The sequence below is a fragment of the Aristolochia californica genome, unplaced genomic scaffold, assembly GCF_029961685.1.
Source record: "Aristolochia californica isolate CCGP_79_NKW_82.1479 unplaced genomic scaffold, dmAriCali1.0.hap1 SCAF_2, whole genome shotgun sequence".
In the NCBI taxonomy this organism is placed as follows: Eukaryota; Viridiplantae; Streptophyta; class Magnoliopsida; order Piperales; family Aristolochiaceae; genus Aristolochia; species Aristolochia californica.
The window spans coordinates 35,013,358-35,039,279 of NW_027181881.1; the positions used below are offsets into that span (position 1 = coordinate 35,013,358).

A 25,922-nucleotide genomic window follows, 5' to 3' on the forward strand; every position below is an offset into this window, starting at 1 on the left:
ATCCAATAACTAGTTAATAGTATAACTAGAATTTGTTTAATTAACTAAAAAACTAATTAATTAATTACTACTTGTTCCATTAAATTACTGATTAGTTATTACATTAAATAACTCAATTAAAGGATTAATTCGCACAAATCATCTGGTATTTAATTATTTTTTACCTAATAAGTAATTATTCAATTAGTAAATTTATTAATGATTATATAATTAACAAGAATTAGTTGCAATGAAATAGTATATCATTCTGGTTGTTTGAACCGACTCCATTAATTCTACTAATGAAATTAATTGAATCAAATAATTAGTTAATAATATAATAAGAATATGTTCAAGTAATTAGTTAAGTACTTACTACCTATATCATTAAATAATTGATTAGTTATTACATTAAATAGGTCAATTGGTTATTTAATTAGCACAATTCATCATGTATTCAATTATTTTCTTACCTAATTTGTAATTATTCAATTAGTAAATGTATTTATTGCAAGTTAACTAACTAATATTATAGCTCTGATCAAATAGTTATGCATTACAACAAGGTTATTTGGTTTGTTAATACAAGAATTAGTTTTATTGATTAATTCTTCACTAATTAATAGGTAATTATGCAAAATATGACAATTAAGATAGTATAGTGGCAATTATGATTAAAAACTTTATTTTTGGACAATTTTAGATAAAAAATATTATTTTTTTATAAATAAAATTAAAATTAAAATTAAAGGTAACTTCTTAACCATTTAGTGCTTTTCAATATCATTTTTTTCCATATTTAAACCTTTTTTTGAAGTCAAAAAGAACTAAGAAGAATAAGACAAAAAAAATTTCTTGTCCATAGATTTCAAAAGCTTTTTGTTAAAAATGTTACACTAATGGTTATACTTATAATATTTTATTTAAAATAAAAATTACTTAAAAATGGATGCATTTACTTGAAAGATTATTTGAAAGAATCAAGGTTTAGAATGTTAATGAAAGTATGAAAGTTATTTTTTCTTTCATTCTACTTAAATTAGTTAATTAACGATTAGTTACATAAGGATTTATACACATGAGATGTTAATAAATATGTAAAAATGGAAGAAAAGATTGGAAAGGAAGAAGAAAGAAGAAAGAATAGATTTTCGAAGAGAGACTTTAAAAAACTTTTCATAGCGAAATTCAGAATTCGCTAAGAGAACATTAAATTAACAATCTTTACCAAATTTATTATCTTCGTTCACAAGGAAAAAAAATGAAGAGGGAGAAGAAGAAAACAAGGGGAAGAAGGAAAGGATGAGAAACAACATAGAGAAAATAAAAGAAAACATTTCCCAACAAGTTTGAAAATTCAGTGGGAGAGGGAACCCTCTCCCAAAATATTTCAAAATTCATTGGAAAACTATTTTTCCCATCTTTTCAGTTTGATTTTCTTCTTTCAAAAGGAAAAAATTGAGAATATGGGAAAAAGATGACGAACGAAGAAAAGGAAAAAAGAAAAAGGGAGAAAACTTCTAGCAAATTTCAAAATTCTCTGGGATAAATATTATTTTCCATGTTATTTAGTTGGGTTTCAATCCTCTACACAAGGAAAAATGGAAAGAGAAAAAAAGTATGAAATAAAAAAATTTATGGTCACTCCAATATCGAACGATTCTCAAATGTAGACTAGGCAGGATCCCCGGATGATAGGAAATCTACTTCAGGATTTTGTACGATGGTTAGACGGAATTTGGTTACATGGAGAAACAAAAGCAAAATATAGTAGCACGGTCTAGTGCAGAAGCAGAATACAGAGTCATGGCACACACTGTTAGTGAACTCCTATGAATAAGATATTTTCTCACTGAATTGGAATTTTACAAAAAAGCTTTGATGAATCTATATTGTGATAATCAAGCAGCAATACACATTACATAATATCCAATCTTCCATGAAAGACTAAAGCATATTGAAGTGGACTGGCATTTTATGCGAGAAAAGTTTCAAGCATGTCTTTTATCTCTAAAGCATATATGATCACAAAGTCAAGTTGAAGGCATTCTCACCAAACCAGTCACTCATAAAATTTCGTCCACTATCTGCAACAAGCTGGGCATCAACGATGTTTTCTTAGCCCCAGCTTGTGGGGGAATGTTACAATGTGGACCCACCATGGTCACGAGCTGGTGGGACACCATAAGGACGTGGGATGCCAAGAAGAGTCTTCACCCAAGCTAGCACGAGTTAAGAGACAAGAGGCACAAGCTAGAATAAGTTATATGAGCTTGAAGATCATGTGGGACCCACAAAGATAAGACCACGAGCCAACCTCCTCTCTTATGTCCACGTGATTGAAGAAGAGTTGGAGTTCAAGTTATATTAGACCTCTAGTAGATTGTGTTATCTTTTCATGGTAGAATTATCTTAGAGAGTTAGAGTTGGAATGTAATTAGGAGACTTAAAGGTTGATTGTATAAGGAGTCTATCACTTCTTCTACTATAAACAGAGGTATTGTAATTCAAAATTAATCAAGTTCTACAATTCTTTCTTGAGTAAATCTCTCTCTCTTTGCTTGGCGCACACCTTTCTTCTCTTCTTCTTCTCTTCTCTCTACTCGAGATCTTTCTTCCCCTTTCCTTTTTCTTCTTTCTCTCTTCTCTTGCTCAGAATATTGAAAAAAGGGATCCTAAATTTAATAGAAATTGAGGACAAAAGGGAGGGAAAGTAAAAGGGAAGAAGAGGGAAGAGGATGGGAAAAAGGAATAAGGTGAAAAAAAAGAGAGAAAAAGGAGTAAAAGAGAAAAAGGAGAAAATAGGGGAAAAGATAAAAAAGAAAAACATAAAAGGAATAAGGGGGGAAATAAAAAATAAAGAGAAAAATATTAAGGAAAAAGGAATAACAAGAAAATTAAAAAATAAATATAAATATAAATGGATAAATAAATAAAAATAGACAAATAGATAAGTATTAAAGACAAAATAATAAAAATAAAAAATAAGGGAAAATTTTAAAATTAAAATTAAAAATATGAAAAGAGCAAAGAAAATGAAAAATAAAGAAAAGGTTAAGTAAAAATAATAAAAAAGGAAAATGGAAAGCATGAAAAGAAAAAAGAGTAAACAAATTAAAAAATAATAATAATTGAAAATAAATAAATTAATTAATTATTAAAAATATGGAAAATAAATAAAAAATAAAAAATATAATTAATCGTACTAAGAAAATTAATGTATCAATTAATTAATTCATTAAATAATTATAATGTGTTCAATTAATTAGTTAATTAAGTAATTACTACATGTTTCATAAAATAACTGATTCGTTATTACATTAAATAGGTCAATTGTTCAATTAATTATCACGAATCATCACGAAATTAATTATTTTTACCTAATTAATAATTATTCGATTAGTAAATATATTAATTACTAATTAATTAACCAGTATTAGCTGAGATCAATTAGTATATCATTCTTGTTGTTTGCACTGATGCCATTAATTCTTTTAACCAAATTAATTGAATCCAATAACTAGTTAATAGTATAACTAGAAATTGTTTAATTCTTTAAAAAAAGAATTAATTAATTACTACTTGTTTCATTAAATTATTTATTAGTTATTACATTAAATAAGTCAATTACATGATTAATTCGCACAAATCATCATGTATTTAATTAATATTTACCTAATAAGTAATTATCCAATTAGTAAATGTATTAATTACTAATTAATTAAAAATAATTAGTTGCAATGAAATAGTACATCATTCTGGTAGTTTGAACCAACTCCATTAATTCTACTAACGAAATTAATTGAATCAAATAATTAGTTAATAATAAAATTATAATATGTTTAATTAATTAGTTAATTAATTACTTACTACCTATTTCATTAAGTAATTGATTAGTTATTACATTAAATAGGTCGATTGGTTATTTAATTAGCACCAATCACCATGTATTCAATTATTTTCTTAGCTAATTTTTAATTATTCAATTAGTTTATGCATTGAATGCTAATTAATTAACTAATATTATAGCTCTGATTAAATAGTTTTGTGTTACAACAAGGTTATTTGGTTTGTTAATACAAGAATTAGTTATATAATTTGACTTTATTAATTTTTATTGATTAATTCTTCACTAATTAATAGGTAATTATTACATCGAAGAAAACATTTTCCAACAAGTTTGAAAATTTAGTGGGAGAGGGAACCCTCTCCCAAAATATTTCAAAATTCATTGGGAAAATATTTTTCCCATCTTTTCAGTTTGATTCTCTTCTTTCAAAAGGAAAAAATTGAGAATATGGGAAAAAGATGAAGAACGAAGAAAAGGAAAAAAGAGAAGGGGAGAAATTCATAATTCTATGGATAAATATTATTTTCCAAGTTATTTAGTTGAGTTTCATTCCTCTACACAAGGACAAATGAAAAGAGAAAAAAAGTATGAAATAAAAAAAAAGGTAAAAGTACAGAAAAATTAAATAAAAATATTTTCCAACCAACTAGTTGTCCAAATGCATTGTCTACCAAACAAGTTGCATTCTCTCTCCACAATAGAACGGGGTAGCAGAATGCAAACATTGACACTTGCTAAACATGGCCCTAACCTTGCTTTTTCAAGCCTATCTTCCTAAGAGGTTTTGGGAGAATGCCATTATTAATTGTTACTTATATAAAAAATCAAACACTTACCCTAGTTTTGCAAGGTAAAACACATTATGAGTAATTATTTAATATTTTACCCAATTACTCACATTTATGAGTATTTGGATGTTTATGTTTTGCCTCCAGTCATGCCCACAAACCATCAAAATTTGATGCACATGCACTCCGTTACATTTTTCTTTGGTACCCTAAGGATATAGAGTATATGATCTTGAAATACATAGAGTGTTTGTCTCCCGAGATGTTACTTTCTTGAAAAAAGAATTCTCTTAAACACATTTCCGCTGAAAATAGGGCTCCCATGATTCTTCCACCCATAACATCTGGCTTTTATGATGACCCTATACCAAACTCACCTACTCAGTCAAAAAGTCATGAAATTTTAAATGTTGATAATGCTTCTTCCCTTAACATACCTTCTCCCACTTCTTTGCAACCCTATGCTCATCGCCTATCTACCAGACCAATTAAGTGATTCAACTTCCTTCAAAATTTTCATGTGGAAACTACCCTACTGTCATGACCTGAACAATCATATGCTTTTAGCACGGTCACAATATCAAGTATACCTTATCAACTCTCTCAAGTGTTTTCTTATACACAGTTATTCGACTCTCATAAAGTTTTTTCCAATTCATTAACCACTACCAAAGAACCAACCAATTTCTTACAATGTTGTAACAATGTGGGATCCACCATGGCCCCACAAGTTGGTGGGACCCACCATGAGCTCGAAAGGTGTCAACAAGAGTCCTTATACAAAGTGGCTCTAGCTAAGAGATAAGGAACATGTGCTGGAATTAAATAGAACATTTGAAGATCATGTGGGACCCACAAAGATACCACGAGCTGGTATCTCTACCTACATGAGCTGGAAGATCATGTGTGATCCACAAGATAAGACCAAGAGCTGGCTATCTAGCTTGATTCACGTCCTTAAAGAAGGTGTTTGTAGTTGAGTTAAATTAGTCTCTTAAATAGATAATGTAATCTTATCTTAATAGGCTTTTCTTAGAGAGTTCTAGTTGGAATGTAATTAGGAGTCCTAAGGTTAGTTGTACATGGACTCTATCACCTCCTCAACTATAAATAGAGGTTATTGTAAATCGGAATTATTCAAGCAAGATACTTCTTTTTTTTCTCCTCTCTTGTGTGAAGTTCTCACTCTCTCTAATGTCTCTTATTTTCCTTCTCTTCTCTCTCTACCCGAGACCTTTTCTCTTTTCCTATTTTTTCTTTCTCTCTCCCCTTGCTCGAGGTATTATTCATGGGGTCCTAAATTCAACATGGTATTAGAGCTACCAATTTAGGATCCCCATTATGCTCTATGAAGATATGATTAAAAGCTGCTTATAGAAGGCTCCTTATGAAGCAAGATTGAAACTCATGAGATAAGTATTTATTTCTCATATTATTAAATTTATGGTAATGGTTTTCGGTATTAAGAGATGTTTTATAGATGTCCTTATGCATGTTTTCATCTTTTGAAATTGTGAGAATATTTGTATCTTCGATTATCTTTGATTAGAAGAGATTATCAAGGTAGTTTTTATCGGTTCACACAATACTGTGATCGAGACCAGTGTACATTGGAATTTTTTTAAAATCTCTGGGAACAAGATTTTGGGATAAATAAGGATGATATTGAGACTTTTATGAGTCATTATCCATTAAAATTATTTACTTAGCTTTTATGCTAAGCATCTCCATTAACCGAGTTGGTTAAAGCCTTCCACTTGGTCATATTTTGATTACTTGATTGGAGAACTATTTTACTTGATTTGTCTACTATGGCTGAAGATAATATGAGTCACAAGAGTGACATACTCAGAATCACCACTGTACCCTTATGGGGGGTATCAAATTTTATGAACTGGTCCACTATGAACTATTCCAGAAAATAAAGACCATGATGGGGTCCTCCCCAAGTACTTCTTCACCAACTGTTGCCACCACCACTTCAGGTATGTTTTCTGCCTCCTCTTCATCCTAAATAATTGACTTAGGAGCCTCCGAGCATCTTACAGGTAATAGACTTCTACTATACTCAGTTCCTCCATGTCTTTCACCTAAATTTGTTACCATTGCTGATGGTTCACAAACTAAAGTTCAAGGTAAATGATCCACTTTTGTTACACCATCACTTCCGCTAACTAATATCCTTTGTGTTGCTACTTTCCCTTTGAATCTTTTATCGATTAGTCAGCTCACCAAACATTTTAATATTTCTATCACTTTCTCACCCATTTCATGTGTGTTTCATGATCTTACAACGAAGCGGGTGATTGTTGGAGGCAACAAGGGGGGCTCTACTACCTGGATGTGCCAAAAATAAATACTGCATCCACCTGCGACACTGAAACCAGGTTATGGCATAACCGGTTGGGGCATCCGTCCGCCCAATCTCTTCATCATATTTTTCCTAAAGCGCGGTCGGACCTTCATTGTGAAGCATGTGAAATGAGTAAACATCAGAGGTCTACATACTCACCTCGTCCAAAAATTAAAAGTGTCTCTCCTTTTTTGTTAATTCATACTGAAGTCTGGGGACCCTTGAGTGTCTCCAACATTTCTCATGTGAAATATTTTATTTCATTGATGACTTCACTCGTACCACTTGGTTTATTTTGTTTAAAGAGCGTTCTGAAATACCATTGATATTTAAATATTTTTATGCAATGGTACTCACTCAGTTTGGGTAGAAAATTAAAGTCCTTCGGTCGGATAATGCCAAAGAATACACGTCCAAAGATCTTGACTTATATTGTCAAGAAAATGGCATTATTCATCGGACATCATGTACCTACCCCCTCGACAAAATGGTGTAGCAGAACAGAAGAACTGTCATATTCTTGAGGTAGCTCGCGGTTTACTATATGACATGCAGGTTCCATATTTTTATTGGCCACATGCAGTTCTTACCGAATGTTTCCTTATAAATCGGTTACCCTCTTCCATTCTTGGTAAAAAATTTCCCTACTCTCTATTATTACCTGATGATGATCCTTTTTCACTGCCCTTGAGAGTAATGAATTGTCCATATTCCTTCCCTAAAACACAGTAAACTTGATCCCAAATTTGTGAAGTGTATCTTCTTAGAATACTCTTGCACACAAAAGGGTTATGTTTGCTATAATCCCTCTCTTCAGCGTTTACTTGTGTCGAGGGATGTCACATTTTTTGAAGACTTTCCATATTGTTCTGATAATGCTCCTCCAGGTTTATCTTATGTAGCAGGTTCTCCTCGATCGGTTGTGCCCTTATTTGCAGAAACAACTCAGCCCCCAGAAACACTGGCTGACACTACACCTACTAAGTTGTCGGATCCTACCTAAGTAAGTCCATCTTCTCCGATTATTTTTGGCCCAAAATATGATACTCGTCCTATTACTATTAGGAAATAGCCCAGATCATGCACCATGCCTTCTACTTCTCATCCCATAACAAACTTTGTGTCTCATCATCGTCTATCCCCTGTTTGTTGTCAATTTCTATCGGCTATTTCCTCCGTACCTATACCACTGTCCTATCAGGAGGCTCTCAAACATCTAGGGTGGATGGCGGCTATGGATGAAGAAATGCAGGCCCTTTATGAAAATCAGACATGGGCACTAATCCCACTTCCTTCAGATAAGAAACATGTTGGTTGCAAATGGGTATTAACGGTGAAACACAATCCGGATGGGTCCGTGGCTCAGTTGAAAGCTAACCTTGTTTCTAAAGGCTATATACAATGTTATGGCATTGATTATAACGAAACCTTCTCTCTAGTGGCTAAATTAAACTCGGTACGTTTGTTAGTATCTCTGGCAGCTAACTCTTCCTGGCAAGTCTATCAACTTGATGTCAAAAATACTTTTTTGAATGGGGATATAAAGGAGGGCATTTATATACAGCAACCACCTAGGTATGTGGTTGAGGGGGAGTTCGTATGTCGACTACAAAAATCTATTTATGGTCTCAAATAGTAGCCTCGTGCATGGTTTGAAAATTTTAGCCAAGCACTCATACGGTCCGAATTAAACAAATGCTTTGGAGATCACTCTATCTTTATTAAAGACACACTGAAGGGCATGGTAATTCTGGCCGTATATGTTGATGATATTATTATAACCGACAGTGATCCCGAGGGAATCCAAAAGGCAAAAGAAATGATATGTACTAAATTCAAGAAAAAGGATCTCGGACTGCTCAAATAGTTTTTGGGTATTGAAGTACTATAATTCAGATATGGAATTATATTATCTCAAAGGAAGTATGTCCTTGACCTACTGGAGGAGACCCGGATGCTGGGATGTAGACCAACATAAACCCCTTTGGACTCGAATGCAAAATTATGTGCAGGTACTGGAGAAGAAGTAGATGTCGAAAAATATCAAAGATTGGTGGGAAGACTTATTTATCTCTGCGTAACGAGGCCATATATTTCATATGCAGTTGATAGATGCCAGATTCTGACATGAGAACTAGGTTAATTATAATAGAATAACCCTTATTTTTGTGTTATAGGTGGTTATTTATTGGTATTCAAATGAAACGTGCATTTATTGAATTTGGCATTGATCATTGCTTATATTACATATTTTTCCCTCCTGAATTATATTTCATTGCTTTCAGGGTTTATTTCTTCCTGAAATGATTTTTATGGATTCAATTATGGAATTTTAGGAGAATTTCGTGTGGAGAAGGAGATATTTAAAAACATGCCATTAGTGAAAGGGAGAGGTATTTTTAGGGCAAAATCATTTTGAGACGGGGAGAGAAGAGAGCTGGAGAGAGTCTCCAACCAGCCGCCAACCGAAAGAAGAGAGACCCGAGAGCGCTCCCTCCAGCCGTCGTTCGCCGCGCACCACAGTCATCCACCGCCGTCCGGCAACCGAGAACAGACCCGAGGAGAGCTTGAGAGAGTCTCCATCTCGGTGAGTTCGACACTGCCATTTTCTGCTCGCCAGGCCGATAGGTGACCCGAGAGGGCTCCTCCGGCTCCGATTCCGCATTCCAAACATCCTCCGGCATCGATTACGTATTTTCGACCACTTCCCTAGCCTAGTCCTATTCCGACCGAGACTCGTGAGAGCCGGTCAGAGGATTTCGCTTCCATCCCGTCTTTCGCCGCACCACCTCCTCCGGCGCCGATTTCAATTCCTCTTCGCCGGCGTCGCCTCCACTTCCGGTCGCTCGCTCCTGCAACCCGAAGCCCTTAATTTCTGGAAATCGCAGCAACCGTGAGAATGGAATTGCTGCCTGAGCGAGAAGAAGAAGAAGGGGAGTAATCCATCATTTGTAATTTAATTAGTTTCCTATAGTTTGAACTTAGGTTTGAATGCTTATTAAATTTGATTTGAGAATTGATGTTTATCGAATATTTGTTTTTCAAATTTTCTGAGTAATTAGCTAGTTAGGGAAGGATTATAATTTAGGTTGGATTCTGGTATTATAATTCGATCTTTGTCCTTAACTCTAGGCGCCTGAGAGGGGCTAGACGCAAGGATTGAGAATCCGGATTCGTGGTTACATGGTACTTGAGAGAGGCACAAATCACGATAAAATCTAGAGTTGACGTTTCCTATTGTGCAAGTAGTTAATTAGATAATTGCTTGATAATTTAGGATATAATCAGTGTTTAGTTCAGATTAATTCATCATATTTGGTTAGGCTAGTTGACTGAAGAATACACAAAATTCAGTCCTCCCTGTGGGTATGACCCTCGCTTCCCTCTAGATTACATGAACAATTTGTACGCTTGCGAGGTATAAAAGTCGATGTAATTAAATTTCACATCAATTTTTTGGCGACGTTGCCGGGGTGGCACGTGTTAAGTGTATTTGTTTGTTCTCCATGGTCTTAGGTTAGATTTATTTTTCTGCTTTCATAATTTTATTTTTTTGTTTTATCTTGATGATTTTGTATGGAGTTATTTTTATTTCTTCTAGTTAGTTCGTATTTTCATTAATTAGTTTGTTAGCATAATTTGATAGTTAGTTTTGTTTCTTTTGTGTTTTTATGCACGGGCGCCGCTCCCTAGGTGAACCATTAGCTCCCTTTGTTGAAGAGGTGGAACATATTTGTAGGAAAACACCAGAAGTCAAGTTAGCAGCTACTATGGCCAATTAGGGTGAACCATTACAGTTACCTGTAGCAGGTGACCGTGGAGCCCTGAGGGATTATTCTATCCCATCCAACTTCACATCACCTTCTTGCATTATATTGCCACCCACTACTGCTGCCAGTTATGAGTTGAAACCGGGTGTCATCCAAATCCTCCCTACATTCTATGGGTCGGAGAAGGAGGATCCTTATTACCACATCAAGGAATTCTTAGATATCAGTGCGACTTTCAAATTCCAGAATTTCTCAGATGACTCTATCCGGTTAAGAATTTTTCCATTTTCACTTAAGGATAAGGCCTAGTCTTGGCTTAATTCCTTAGAGGTGGGTAGCATTACTTCATGGGACACATTAGTCACAAAATTTTTGTCCAAGTACTTTTCCATTCAGAGAACTACAGCCCTCAGGAGAGAAATCTCCAACTTTATGCAGCTGGAGGGTGAACACTTTTATGAGGCTTAGGAGAAATGGAAGGATTTGTTCCATAGGTGTCCGCATCATGGGTTTGAGAAATGTCATTTAGTGCAATACTTTAATCAAGGTCTTACACCCCAAGTTAGATCCATGGTAGTTGCAACGAGTGGTGGGAGTTTGATGGGTAAGAGTGCTAGTGAGGCGTGGGACTTCTTTGAAACGTTGAGTGATCAATCTCAGCAATGGGGTTCGTCATTTAATGTTGATAGGAGATCCCACGAAGCCAAAAGAGGGGGTCTCTAGGTTAGTGAAACACCCATGCTCATGGCCAAGATTGAGGGGTTGACTAGAAAAATTGATGCCCTTATGGTGTCCAGAAGTTCACCTGCTCCTAACCCATCTACTATTTGTGCCATATGCTCTAGTTCATCTCATCCCACACAAATGTGTCCATCTAGTTCATCCTACCCGGAGCTCATTGAGGACTTGAATGCAGTCCAGAATTTTCATAGACCAAACCGGAATGATCCTTTTTTTGGAAAAATATAATCTGGGCTGGGCTAGGCACCCAAATTTCTCATGGTCCAAGGGCCCACAGGTTGGGGGTCCTCCAGGGTTTACTCAACCCCAAGCTCCACGCCCACACTTTGCTCAACAACCATTGATTCCATAAAAACCTTCACTTGAGGATACACTTCAATTATTCATGCAGGATACACAGTCCTCCATTGCTAAACTTGAAATGCAAGTGAGTCAGTTGGCCAGCCACATGAGTGAACATGCACAAATTAGACTCCCGAGTCAAACCATTCCTAACCCCAAAAGCACACATGAGAGTGGGTCGAGTTCCAATCCCCACCATGAGCAAGCCAAAGCCATAACCACCCTTAGGAGTGGTCATGAGTTGAACAATGGGGACACATCATTGAGTGAAGAACCTCCAAGTTCTCCACCAATAGCCAGGCAAATCCCTAACCAAGTCCCAACAACTGCTTATCCGTAGAGGTTATCGGGCTCACCTAGGAAAGGAGATAGCATGCATAAAACGTTGGAACTATTTAGTAAGGCTCACATTAACATTCCACTTCTTGATGCTATTAGGCAAGTCCCTGCTTATGCCTGATTTTTGAAAGACCTTTGTACACAGAAGAGAAAACAACATGTTAACAAAAAGGTTTTTCTTACTGAGAATGTAAGCTCAATTCTGAAGCACAACACTCCTCCTAAAGTTACAGATCCTGGATGCCCCACAATTTCATGTGTCATTGGTGAACATACCATCCAGAGAGCTCTTCTTGACTTAGGGGCAAGTGTGAATTTGCTTCCTCTCTTTGAGTACCAGCAATTAGGTTTGGGGGAATTGAAGCCTACCCCCATCACACTTCAACTAGCTGACTGTTCTATCAAGATACCACGAGGAATAGTTGAAGATGTTTTGATAAAAGTGGAAAAAATTCTGTTCCCGGTTGATTTCATTGTTCTTGATACAGAACCACTAGTCAATGTGACCAACCAAATTTCTGTCATCCTAGAACGCCATTTCTTAGCCACATCTAATGCTGTCATTCATTGTAAAAGTGGTGAGTTGGAGTTGTCTTTTGGAAGTTTTAAGGTCTCGTTGAATGTGTTTAATGTCGGACACCATCCACTTGAGTCTGATGATCTGGGTCCTGCATTTAAGATAGAGACTGTTATACTTGATGACGAATCCACTTTTGAATCTTTTGAGTCTTACATAACATCTTTAGACATGGACTATTTTGATGAGGAAACATATTTCAGAGAGGTTGACTCTTAACTCAGTTCTGTACCTCTATTGGAGGAAGCTTATGAGGTTGTCACAACTGATCATCCACAGGATCTTCATCTTGACTTAGACAAAACCTCTTGAAACTTCCAAGCTAGATCTTAAGCCACTTCTACCATGTTGAAGTATGCGTTCTTGGGGCCCATGAACTCATTGCCAGTCATTATTGCCTCAAATTTGAGTACTGAGCAGGAGGAACAATTGACTGAAGTTTTAAAAGCACACAAAGATGCATTGGGGTGGACTCTTGATACCTTAAATGGGATTAGCCCCTCCATATGCATGCATCGTATTCATTTCGAGGAGGAGACTAAAGCTTCATGTGATATGCAACGTAGATTAAATCCCCATATGCAGGAGGTTGTGAGAGAAGAAGTCATCAGGTTGCTTGTGTCAGGCATCATTTACCTTATTTCTGATAGCACCTGGGTGAGTCCAATTCAAGTTGTCCCTAAGAAAGGGGGGACAACGATAATGAAAAATGAGAGTGGTGAATTGATTCCCACAAGAACTACCACCAAGTGGCGTGTCTACATTGACTATAGAAAACTTAATTCCGCCACTAGGAAGGATCACTTCCCACTACATTTCATTGATCAGATGCTAGAGCGATTGGTCGGCCACAGTTTTTATTGCTTCTTAGATGGATACTCCGGCTACAATAAAATTCCCATTGCTCTAGAAGACCAGGAAAAGACCACATTCACGTGTCCATTTGGCACCTTTGCTTACAAACGCATGCCTTTTGGTTTATGCAATGTGCCCGCCACTTTCCAACAGTGCATGATGAGTATCTTTTTTGACATGATTGGTGACTTTTTAGAGGTTTTATGGATCACTTTTCTGTGTTTGGTTCTAACTTTGAGACATGTCTGCACAATCTTTCACTCGTATTGTCCCGTTGCATTAAATCCAATTTAGTCTTGAATTGGGAAAAAATGCCACTTCATGGTAAAAGAAGGAATTGTTTTAGGACATGTAGTGTCTGAGCGGGGTATAGAAGTGGACATAGCCAAGGTTGATCTAATTGCCAATCTGCCACCACCTACTTCTGTGAAGGGGGTGCATTCTTTCCTTGGCCATGCTGGGGTTCTATAAGCACTTCATTAATGACTTTAGAAAATTTTCTCGTCATTTGACGAATTTTCTTGCTCAAGATGTTGCTTTTGCCTTTGATGATGCCTGTATTCATGCTTTTGAGACACTGAAGAAATGTTTGTCCATTGCACCCATTGTCCAACCCCCTACTTGGTCTTTGCCTTTTGAGTTGATGTGTGATGCCTCTGATTATGCTTTGGGGGTTGTTTTGGGGCAAAAGGCAGATAAAATTCCCTGTGTCATTCAGTATGCTAGCCGCACTCTTCATGATGCTCAATTGAATTACACTACCACTGAAAAGGAGTTGCTAGCTGTTGTGTTTGCCTTGAACAAATTCAGATCATATCTGTTAGGGTCAAAGGTTATAGTGTTCATTGATCATTCTGCTTTGAAGTACTTATTATCCATCAAGGACACTAAACCTGTCTTGATTAGATGGATCTTGCAATTGCAAGAATTTGACCTTAAGATTCGAGATAAGAAGGGTTGTGAGAATGTTGTTGCTAATCATCTATCTAGGATTTGTGTAGCACCTCAGGAAGGATCCCTTCCTTTAAATGATTCCTTCCCTGATGAATAACTTCTCCAAGTATCCCAATTGCCTTGGTTTGCTGTCATGGTCAACTATCTTGTAACTCGTAAGATTCCTGATTATTGGAGTAAACAAGATCGGTTGAAATTCTTTTCCTAAGTCAAACATTTTTTTTGGGATGACCCTTATTTGTTCAAGGTGTGTCCAGACCAAGTCATTAGGCGTTGTGTACTTGAGCAAGACTTTGCCAACATTCTTGAATTTTGTCATTCCCTCGCATGTGGTGGACATTTTGGTGCTAGAAAGACCGCGGCTAAAGTCTTGCAATGTGGTTTCTATTGGCCTTCATTATTTAGAGATGCCCATGAGTTTTTTCGTGTGTGTGATAGATGCCAATGGATTGGTTGTTTGTCTAGGAAGAACATGATGCCTCTTAACCCCATTCTTATTGTTGAATTGTTTGATGTGTGGGGTATTGACTTTGTGCTGTCTCGTTCGGCTATCAATACATCCTTGTTGCTATTGAATATGTCTCTAGATGGATTGAAGCTATTACATGTAAGACAAATGATCACAAAGTGGTGTTAAAAATTTTAAAAGAAAACATCTTTAATCGGTTTGGTACCCCAAGAGCGATCATCGGTGATGGGGGATATCATTTTTGTAACAGAGCATTTGAGACCTTGTTGAAGAAATACTTCATCACTCATCGGGTGTCCACTCCGTACCACCCGCAAACTTGTGGGTAAGTGAAAATCTCTAATAGGGAGATCAAACAGATTATGGAGAAGTTGGTTCGCTTTGATAGGAAAGATTAGTCCACTCGATTGGACGATGCTTTATGGGCCTATCGAACCGCTTATAAGACTCCTATTGGGATGTCTCCATTTCGCCAAGTGTACCAGTTGAGCTTGAGCATAGAGCTTATTGGGCCATTATTGGAGGAGATATGTCATGATGCTTATGAGAATGCCAAACTATATAAGGAGCGAACAAAGCTTTTACATGATAAATCTATTTTTTGCAAGTCTTTTACTGTTGGGTAGAATATTTTACTTTATAACTCACGATTGCATTTGTTTCCAGGGAAGTTGAGATCCAGGTGGTCAAGTCCATTTGAGGTTACACAGGTGTTTTCTCATGGCGTTGTTGATATCCGCAATCACGAAGATGGGTCGGTCTTCAAAGTTAACTGTCAGAGGTTCAAACCGTATTTTGAGAATGTCCCCACACCGGAGGAGGTGATGGTGATTTTCTTGGAGGAACCTGTCCATTCATCTTGACTGCATCAGAGTCTTGCTTACGACTATAAACTTAGTACATTGTGGGCAATCCCAACGCTTCTATCCCTTTGTACATTACATTTTTTATTTTTTTTGGTTTATTCATTCTTATTGGGATAACCTTTGGTGTACTCTAGTCTTGATTGATTGGAGGTCCCCCGGCGATGCCGGCCCCATCATGGACTCAGGGTACTCTCTTGCCGGCTGAGAGCGTAAATGGTTCCGGTAGTCGATGACTAAAATTTTGGTCCCTAGTTTGAGAGGTCTGTACTTAAACAACCGTTCTGGGATTGACCAGTTCGAACTTGAAGTATTGAATGAAAACCTTATAGTGAGTAACTCAAGGACTTGTGTCCAGCGCGTGATTCTTGCTACCTTCAGTGGCCAGTCACACGAAGATTTCTTCAAAGTGTGATGTGGGATAGCGGTTTCATCTACGGATGATTACCTACGGGTACGGCTGATACAAGTAAACCTTCTTCAAGGGAGACTATGTATCATTTCTAGGGGTCTTTATTGACTCTTCGTTATTATTTTTGATGACCAAACACATATGGTCCCACCTATGGATTTAGGAGCCCTGAGAGAGCTTAACCCTTACTCTGCTGGAGTATAACCAGCTAAGTTGTGAGTCAACTAGAGTATAATCAGATATTTTAGTGATTGTTAGTTGGTTTGTTTGATGATGTGTCATGCTCTAGGTTTGGGGGTGTTTGCTGATATCTCTTTTCCTTACACTATTTTGGTTTTGTTTTACTTTTTGTGTGCCCATGGAGCATGTGGTTTCCTTGAGTTTTATTATTCTTTAGTTGTTATTCCTTTTTGTAGTCGTTTTGGTGTTTTAACTTTTCCCCATTGCAGACAATGTCAGGTTTCGGTTTGTGTGTGTGTGTGTGTGTGTGTGGGGGGGGGGGGGGGGGGGAGAACGACTCTTTTTTGTCTTAGCAATGATTTTTCTTTTGATTTTTGTTCATGGTTTTCAAATTACTCCTCTTAGTATGTGGTTAACTTTAGTAGTGTTAAAATAAGTTGCTCAAATGTGTTTCTTAGTATGTGGAAAACTGTGTAGAATATGCATAATAGAAATCTGATATCATGTGTTGTGATTCATGAGAATTCAGTGGGATAACTTACTATTGCATTAGACTTGGAACTTAGTTGCAAAAGAGAACATGTAAATCTAGTGTTGATCTATGTTAGTCTGAATAGTCTTGTATGCCTATTTGATCTTAGTTTTTTTATATCTCAGTGAAATTTTTTGTTGTAACGTATGAATGCAAACGGAAGTGCTCTTGCTTGCAAAAGACAGATAACCTCAGAAATAGCCTGGGCAAACCCAGGGACATGCACCGGAACAGTCATGAATGCAAAAAATAAGTGCATGTGCAGTGAGGACGAATACAAAATGATGGTAATACCAAAAGTATTCAGAAAAAAAATATGTATACTTCTTTTGTGAGATTGTTAGACAATAGGCTTACTCTACTATTTTCTCTTAATTGTGATGTGACTAGGATTTTATTGTTATCTGTTGCCTCTTTGTTCGATTGAAGTAATTGCTTATGGGCCACATTGGTTCAGGTGGAGTACCCGTGAGTGTATTTGGATTGATAATGTATTATATTTTACACAGGTTTTCAAATTGAGCAAGGTTTTAAATGATTTTCAGACATTTTGCTATACTAAGTGTTAGTCATATGCTAATGAGGAGTAGATTTTCTTCCGTTTTCTTTTCATATTGTTGATTTAGATGAATTTTGTGGGTGAATTCCATGCAAACCCTCACGAGACACAACTCATCCACTACCGTAAAGTAGGGGTTTAATGGCTTGTTGCATACGCTAAATGCAATTGTGTTTCCTATGAAAGTGGCATTTTGTTTTCCTAGGCTCAATTTTGGTTCTGTTGTTGTTTTGCTAGGGACTAGCAATGATTTAGGTTTGGTGGTGTGATAGATGCCAGATTCTGACTTGAGAACTAGGTTAATTATAATAGAATAACCCTTATTTTTGTGTTATAGGTGGTTATTTATCGGTTTTCAAATAAAATGTGCATTTATTGAATTTGGCATTGATCACTGCTTATATTGCATATTTTTCTCTCCTGAATAATATTTCATTGCTTTTAGGGTTTATTTCTTCCTGAAATGATTTTTATGGATTCAATTATGGAATTTCATGAGAATTTTGTGTGGAGAAGGAGATATTTACAAAAATGCCATTAATGAAAGGGAGAGGTATTTTTAGGGCAAAATCGTTTTGAGACGGGGAGAGAAGAGAGAAGAGAGCTCGAGAGAGTCTCCAACCAGCCACCGACCGAAAGAAGAGAGACCCGAGAGGGATCCCTCCAGCCATCGTTCGTCGTGCACCATAGTCGTCCACCGCTGTCCGGCAACCAAGAACAGACCCGAGGAGAGCTCGAGAGAGTCTCTGTCGCGGTGAGTTTGACACTACCATTTTCTGCTAGCCAGGCCGGGAGGTGACCCAAGAGAGCTCCTCCAGCACCGATTCCGTATTTCGACCATCCTCTGGCGTCGATTACGCATTTTTAACCACTTCCCGAGCCTAGTCGGACTCCAACCGAGACTCGAGAGAGCCGGTCAGAGGATTTCGCTTCCATCCCGTCTTTCGCCGCACCACCTCCTCCGGTGCCAATTTTGATTCCTGTTCACCGGCGTTGCCTCCACTTTCGACCGCTCGCTCTTGCAACCCAAAGCCCTTAATTTCTGGAAATCGTAGCAACCATGAGAATGGAATTGCTGCCTGAGCAAAAGGAAGAAGAAGGGGAGTAATCCATCATTTTGTAATTTAATTAGTTTCCTATAGTTTGAACTTAGGTTTGAATGTTTATTAAATTTGATTTGAGAATTGATGTTTATCGAATATTTTTTTTCCGAATTTTCTAGGTAATTAGCTAGTTAGGGTTGGATTATAATTTAGGTTGGATTTTGGTATTATAATCTGATCTTTGTCCTTAACTCTAGGCGCCCGAGAGGGGCTAGATGCAAGGATTGAGAATTCGAAGTCGTGGTTACATAGTACTCAAGAGAGGCACGAATCACGGTAAAATCTAGAGTTGACATTTCTTATTGTGCAAGTAGTTAATTAGATCATTGCTTGATAATTTAGGATATAATCAATGTTTAGTTCAGATTAATTCATCATATTTGGATAGGCTAGTTGACTGAAGAATACACAAAATTCAGTCCTCCCTGTGGATATGACCCTCGCTTCCCACTAGATTACATGAATGATTCGTACACTTGCGAGGTATAAAAGCCGATGTAATTAAATTTGACATCAGCAGTCAGTGTGGTAAGTCAATAAATGCACAAACCACTACTCGGTCATTGGCAAGCACCAGAATGGATATTACAATATCTCAAAGGAGCACCAGGAAGAGGGCTCCTCTATAAAAATCATGAACACTTGAACATCGAAGGATTCTCATATCCAGACTGGGCTGGATCCCCAGATGACAAAAAATCTACTTGGGGATATTGTACGATGATTGGGGGAAACTTGGTTACATGGAGGAGCAACAAACTGAATGTACTTGCAAGGTCTTGTGCAAAAGCAGAGTACAAAGCCATGGCACACACAGTTAGTGAACTCCTATGGATCAGATCTCTCCTAACTGAACTGGGTTTTTACAAAGAAGCACCTATGAATCTATATTGTAATAATCAGGCTGCAATTCACATCACGTCAAATCCAATCTTCCAAGAGAGAACAAAGCATATATAAATAGTCTGCCACTTCATACGAGAAAAATTCACTGTTGGCATCTTATCTCTCCAGCATGTATCTTCACAGAACCAGGTTGCAGACATTCTCACCAAACCAATCACTCACAAAATTTAGTCCAACATTTGCAGCAAGCTGGGCATCTACGATATTTTCTCACCCCCAGCTTGAGGGGGAGTGTTATAATGTGGGACCCACCATGGCCCCACAAGCTGGTGGGACCCACCATGAGCTCGAGAGGTGTCAACAAGAGTCCTCATACAAAGTGGCCCTAGCTAAGATATAAGGAACATGTACTGGAATTAAATAGAAGATTTGAAGATCAAGTCGGACCCACATAGATACCATGAGCTGGTATCTCTATCTACAAGAGCTGGAAGATCATTTAGGACCCACAAGATAAGACCAAGAGCTGGCTCTCTAGCTTGATTCACGTCCTTAAAGAAGGTGTTTGTAGACGAGTTAAATTAGTCTCTTAAATAGATAATGCAATCTTATCATAAGAGGCTTATCTTAGAGAGTTCTAGTTTGAATGTAATTAGGAGTCCTAAGGTTAGTTTTACATGGACTCTATCACCTCCTCAACTATAAATAGAGGTGATTGTAACTCAGAATTATTCAAGCAAGCTACTTCTTTTTTTCTCTTCTCTTTTGTGAAGTACTCTATCTCTAATCTCTCTTATTTTCCTTCTCTTCTCTCTCTACCTGAGAGTTTTTGTTTTTTCTCTTTTTTCTTTGTCTCTTCCCTTGCTCGAGGTATTATTCATGGGGTCCTAAATTCAAAAAATGCGTTTTTACATGGTGATCTTGATGAAGATGTATACATGTCCTTACCTCCAGGTTTTGGACGAAAGGGGGAGACTCAAGTGTGCAAACTCAACAAGTCATTATACGGCTCGAAACAAGCTTCTAGATAGTGGTTTTTGAAGTTTTCTAAAACCCTAAAGACTGCTGGGTTTCATATGTCAAAATAAAATTATTCATTATTCATGCAATCCCACAAGGGAAGTTTTACAGCAATACTTGTGTATGTTGATGACATGGTTTTGGTAGGTAACAATCTGCAACAAATTGAAGATGTGAAATAATTATTATCTAAGTTATTCAAACTTAAGGATCTTGGCCAACTCAAATACTTCTTGGGCATAGAAGTAGCAAGGTCTTCAAAGGGGATTTCCCTCTCCTAAAGAAAATATGCTTTGGAGATATTAGAAGATATTTGATTTCTGGGAGCTAAACCTACAAGGTTCCCAATGGAGCAAAACCTAGCTCTTACACAATCTGATGGAGAACTCCTACATGATCCTTCATCATATAGGCATCTTGTGGGAAGATTGATCTACTTGACCATTACTAGAGCAGATATGGTCTACGTTGTCCATGTTCTAAGCCAATTTATGGAAAAACCACATAACTTGAAACAAAGTCCAGAACAGGGTATTTTATTATCCTCCACAAGTACACTCCAATTAAATGTATTTTGTGATGCAGATTGGACTCGTTGTAGGGACACTAGAAGTTCAGTAATAGGTTATTTTATATTTCTTGGACAATCACCAATTTCTCAGAAAACAAAGAAGTATACAAGGTGGCTCGATCAACTGCCGAAGTAGAGTTTCGTTTTATGGCTACTACATGTTGCAAAATTAATTGGTTGAATAATGTTTTGTAAGACAACGAAATCATACATACTCAACTAGTCATGTTGAATTGTGACAAAAATCTGCTCTACACATCACCTCAAACTCAGTCTTTCATGAGTGAACCAAGCACATCGAAATTGATTATCACTTAGTACGTGAAAATAATAAAGCAGATATGATTAAGACAACACACATACGAACCAACAACCAAACTACAGACATATTCACTAAGGCGATGATTTTGTCCCAATTTAAGGCATTACTCAACAAGTTGGATATCATTAACATAAACTCCAACTTGAAGGGGAGTGTTGAAGATAAGATTCGAAGATAAGGAGATTTGAGATTTGAAGATAAGAAGATTTGTAATTTGAATTTATACAGGTTACATTCCCTTGTATACATGTAATATGATTTGTATCATTCAATCAGAAAATATAAAAAATATTAATGGATATTCTTCTTTTCTATTATGTCGATTTGTGTTGGTGGAATTAAAATAAGTCCTAGCATCCCAAGTTCCAACATAGAGGAAATATGCTTGGATGCTGCCTTGTTAGTAATGATCCCAATTCCCATATAGTCAATGGTGGAATTAGTGGATCAAGCATCTCCTCTACTTGTTTGGATAAAAATTTAAGTTAATTGGAAGGGAATTTTACTGTGCTACCCAATTTTTTTAAAATAATAACACAAATAACCAACTTTTCAACTTAATATCACAAATACCCAACTTTGACCGCTTACATGGTGATATGTCATCACATCACATCAGCACCCAAAAACTCTAATGACGTGTGACCCGGTACGTCATCAAGAAGCCTACATAGAGGATGTTGTAGCTTCCCGATGATGTGGTAGGGTGATGTGTTGTTTGATTCTATGGTGTTGATGTGGCACCATGTAAGCAGTCAATTCTAAATGTGACATTTGACTGTACACATGTGTAGTTGACAAGTCAAAGTTGGGTATTTGTGACATTAAGTTGAAAATTTGGTTATTTGTGTTATTTTTAAAAAATAATATGGTAGTACAATAAAATTCCCTAATTGGAACTAATTTACAAGTCTCATAAACCAATATGAGTTATTTCTTTCAAAGAACTCATATAAAAGATTTATTGAACAATCTTCATTCCCCTCCCCTTCCCCGCCATTGACTTGCTTGAGATTTGTTAGTATGTGTACTAACAATGGGACTAATATCATCCATTCACATGTGAAGTATAAATGTGACCCATTTATATGGAAATATAAGTTCCATCAATCCTCTTCGTGCAACTAAAGTACCAAGTCAATGCTTGTCGTAGGAAAAGCTCACTTAAAAGGAAGAGGTAGCACTATTTTAAATGGGTAAAATGAGGTGCCATGCTTTCATTGGAATAAGAAAAGGATTTACTACATGAATGGCTGAAGAGTTTGAGTACCAAAGACCTAAATTGGGTGTCCCAAGTAGATAACGGAAAATTCTTTTACTACCACTAAGTGAGATTCTCTATGATTGGATTCATATGCTGCACATTGGTATACTAAGACCATTATATCTGATCTACTGGCTGAAAGGTGAAGTAGGGATCCTATCATGCATCTATACAATTTTTTATTTATGGCCCTACCGGAGTTTTCTGAGTCAAGTTTCGAGGATGAACACATAGGTTTGTAAATTTACTTAAGATTTTCAATGTTGAATCTCTTAGGCAATCCCTTTGTGTTTTGGACTGAATTATGAATGTGACATTTTTAATTTGTGTTACTTGAAGTCCGAGGAAGAATGTGAGTTCACCCATTAAACTCATTTCAAACTCATCTTTCTTTACGTTAGAAAATTATTCATAATGAGAGGGATTTGTAAAAACAAAGATGATATCATCCACATAAATTTGAACGATACTTAAGTCTTGATCATGGTTCTTACTGAATAGAGTCGTATTTATGCTTCCTCTATTATAGTCATTCGTTGATAAGAATTTTCATAGTCTTTCATACCACGTTCTGGGAGCTTTCTTTAACCTAGATAATGCTTTATTCAATTTGTATACATGGTAAGGCTTACTCACATCTTCAAATCCTTTGGGATAACCCATAGAGACCCATTTAAGGGCCATTTTTAATCTTAACTTTGCAAATGTGGGCATAGTGATCCAATTCATAGCAATAGTATCATCTAATATGAGAAATGTGAAAGAACTTATTTTTCTTATATTATGTTCTTCCCAACTATACTCTTGGTTGTGGATTTGAGAGACAATGTTTTGACTTGCTTCTCTAAGTCTAAGCTCTTATTCTAAAAAGCAAGCCTATTACATCATAGCTTGTCTATCAATCAACTTTGTCTTAAGGCATTAGTTATGTGACTTTCATTTGTCCCCTTCAAGACAATTAGCTCTTCCTTGAGCTTTGCAGTCTCATGTAATTAATCATTATATTTATTTATATTTATTTAGACTATGAATAGATTTTTCCAAAAGTAATTCAAGTTCATGTTTATTTACATTTATTAAGACTATGAATAGATTTTTCCAAAAGTAATTCAAGTTCAGGTTCATAGTCTAAGTCGCTTGCCTCTTTGGAAATTGTAGACTCGTTATCAATTTCTTCAAAAGCCAGGAGTCCTACATCACTTTCTTCTTCTTTCGATTGGCTAGAATCTTCCTCCATTGCATCCCAATATGAGATCCAAAATTTCTTCTTGTTGTTCTTTAGATCTTTGCTTCAGGATGGGGTTTTTTTTATAATTTAGGACACTTGTTCCTTCTATGTCCTGGTTTACCACACTCAAAGCAAACATCAGTTTTCTCTTGAATTTTTGTGATTTTGAGCTCCGAATTGGCCTTTTTTAAGGTTTTTCTTTTTCCAACAGACTCCTTGAAGATATATAATGTTAAAACTTATATCATCTGAGCTCTCTTCACAAGAACTACTTCCTGCACATGTTTTGCCCCTAAGTGCAATTTCTTCTTCTTAGGTTACTCTTCCTCTACATCTTCATGTTCCATCTCCTATGTGAGAAGAATTCCAAGTAGCTTTATGGTTCTAAAGTTAGCATTCTCACGAATGGTTATCTTCCTTATGTTCTCTGACTTTGGAAATGCCTTAAGAAGCTTGTCATTTTGCCTATACAAGGAAATTTCTTCTCCTAAGATATTCAACTCATTTATAATATGATTGAACTTTGATATGAGTGAACTTTGAGTTCATCTCAGCTATTGACTCACCCAGTTTCATTTTGAATTCATCAAATTAGGCTATCAAAATGTTGATCCTAGAGTCTTTTTAGTCTAGTGGTTCCTATGTGTGACCTCAAATTTTTCCCAAATTTTCTTAGCAGTCATACATGTGGAGACCTTATTGAAATCATTTGGTCCTAAGGCACATAAAAAGAGATTTATGGCCTTCGAGTTTGATAGGAGTTGCTCCTTGCATTCCCTAGTTAATTCATTAAATACCTTTGCAATCGAGACAACATTTTCAAGCTTTTTTGGCTCAAATGGTCCATTCTTGGTTACAAGTCAAATGTCTCAATCCATGGATAGAAGAAAGAACTTTATTGTTACCATATAATATCCACAATTTGTTCCATTATATAGCGGTGGATGGTTGGAAGATTTTCCTTTGGGAAGGAGCAATTTGTCTTGAGATGCTATTTATTGTTTTTCAAAATCAAGGACATTTTGAGTTTAATTAAGTTGTTAGCCCGTTCTGATACCAATTGTTAGCCCAGGTGGCATCTCAAGAGAAGGATGGATCGAGTTCTTCTGTTATGATCCTAGGTTAAGTGTTTGGCTTTCCACTACCTACTAGGTCTGTCTTTTGGGTAGTATTGGCTAGGTGTTTAACATTGATCTCAGCTTGAGATGCTATAAGATGAAGAGTCTAGCCACTTGAAAGAAGAAGAAAACGATGTTGGACTCATGGCAATTGAAGACAATGATGATCAGTCTACAACTTCCGAAGAGGTTTATCTTCAAGCTAAGGCATTGAAAAATGTTTGGATTTTGGATAGCAGTTGCTCGAGGCACATGACCACTGATATGAAGAAGTTTGTTTAAATCAATCCCAAAGATGGAGGTTATGTAACTTTTGAAGACAATAACAAAGTTACCATAAAAGGAATTGGTAAAAACGGTACTTCAACCTCTTTCTTATCCTATGTGTATTATGTATAAGGGTTGATGCATGACTTACTTTGCATTAATCAATTCTATGAAATGGGAAAATAAGTCTCATTTTAATAGGACAAATTCTTAGTATAGAACTAAAACGATGTACTATTTCTAAGGGGAAAAAGAAATAGGAATTTCTATGTAGTTAACATAGTTAATTTTTCCTCAAATAATGTCATTTTTTTGGGTGCAAAGTAATGGCACGAGAGACTTGGACATATAGGAATATATTAGTTGAACAAATTAGTTAAAAAGAACCTAGTAAGAAGACTACCGGATCAAAAATTTGTAAGAGGGAGACTTTGTGATGCTTGCCAACTTGGAAAGCAACGCAAAACTTCTTTCAAATCTAAAAAGAAACTTTCAAGCTCTCATCATCTTTAACAAATCCACATGGACTTAGTTGGTCCTACTCAAACCTTATGCCTAAATAGGAAGTATCTCACCTCACCGTAGATGACTATTCAAGGTTCACATGGGAAGATTTCCTA

The 25,922-nt window shown here is 36.4% G+C and overlaps 1 non-coding gene and 1 pseudogene across 1 annotated transcript; one reads left to right on the forward strand and one right to left on the reverse strand.

The window, feature by feature from the left end:
* LOC137955002 (uncharacterized) overlaps positions 1 to 25,922 on the forward strand; it is a 185,791-nt pseudogene that overhangs the window by 74,240 nt on the left and 85,629 nt on the right.
* Positions 11,146 to 11,252, reverse strand: LOC137957376 (small nucleolar RNA R71). The gene has a single exon (XR_011113346.1). It is a non-coding gene; the product is annotated as a small nucleolar RNA R71 (small nucleolar RNA).